Source organism: Echinops telfairi, unplaced genomic scaffold (assembly GCF_000313985.2).
Source record: "Echinops telfairi isolate 266 unplaced genomic scaffold, ASM31398v2 ScPeMD7_7459;HRSCAF=8497, whole genome shotgun sequence".
Taxonomy (NCBI): Eukaryota; Metazoa; Chordata; class Mammalia; order Afrosoricida; family Tenrecidae; genus Echinops; species Echinops telfairi.
In genome coordinates, this window is record NW_022111359.1 from 4,461,921 (window position 1) to 4,463,451 (window position 1,531).

A 1,531-nucleotide genomic window follows, 5' to 3' on the forward strand; every position below is an offset into this window, starting at 1 on the left:
TTCAGTTCTTTCAGCGCGTGTTCCTCCAATGTTTTTCCTCAGGGTTCGGTGACTAACCCCTCAGAAGTGGACAGCCTATTCCTTCGTTGTCCGGACGCTCCACTGAAACCTGTCCACCTTGGGTGACCCTGCTGGTATTTGCAATACCGGTGACCATAGCTTTCAGCACCATAGGCACACAATCCACCATTGTAGGGCCAATTGACAGGCAAGTGGTGGGGAGTTCCATGTAGGTGTACAGACACCTATCACAGACAGCATGTACTTCACGAGAGCGTGGGGTGTTTTGGATGATGAAAGTGACTCCACTCCCGTCATTTGTCGTTCCCAGCGGAGGATGGGGCTTTCTACTCCCACAAGGAGTGACACAGTCTTGGAACTCGGCGAGACACGCTACTCTGTCCTATAGGCACGGTCTACCCTGAGTCAGCATCGACTCAAAGGCAGTGAGTTTGAGCAGAGTAAGCCATGGGATTCTCTGGCCCAAAATGGCCAATACTGGTTCATTTCAGTTCACTAATGCCTAGGATATTGACCTTTCTGCCTTCCACTAGATCTGTGACTGCTCTTCTTAGACTCCCACTTTGTACATTCCACATTCTAATTATTAATGGATGTTTGCAGCTCTTTCTTCGTGAGCCGTGTCTCATTAGTAAATGAAGGCCGAGAAAGCTTTGCTCCATCCGAGTCATTAGGACCAACTCTACTTGGAGGAGTCAGCACTTCCTCAGCCGTATGTTAAGTGCCTTCCAACCTGAGGGGCTCACCTTCTCACACTGCATCAGACAATGTTCTGCTCGTTTTCAGTGGCTAATCCACAGAAAGGTACCTGTTCATGAGTGATGGCAATGCAGTGAATTATAACACATGTGGGTAGGAAGGTGGGGAGAAGACGCCGACTGGATTATGAGATTCAGCTGTGACTGCTGACAGGTTTTAACTGCAATTTCCATCAAATCAGTCACCTCAGCAGCAGGAGGGGTCTCCTACAGCAAAAAAGAAGAGCCAGGAGTGTACCTTTTGACCCCTGCACACGGAACCTCCTTGACGCAGGGAGCAGTTTTGACGTAAGAGTGACACAGAAGTAGCAATAACAGAACTAAGAGTCGGAGCACAAGACAGAGCCCAGAGAGCAAGTAAAGCTGAGTGCTTTGGGGCAGAAGGCTGGCTTGTGGAGTGGGCTGTCTCTGGGCACCTGATGGGGGACGGGGGCTGTTTGCTGACCCATGGTGCTAAAGCTGTGTACCTCTAGTTGAGGCTGACAGAGGAGTGGCATGCCCTTTGGATACTTATGGGCTCTGCTAAGAGTTTGGAACACTGCCAGAGCAGGCAGAGGTCAGGGCAAGTGCTGAGGGTCAGAGAGGCCTGCCTGAGGGGCACAGTGGAGAAGCTGCTGCCCTGACTGAGCAACTGTATCCTGAGCATTTCCCACCTGAATTCTGACCTGTTTACTTCCCTAATAAACCCAACAATTATGGCCTGAGAGTTGCGTGTGGCCCACTGGGATGAATTATCGATCACAGCCACAGAA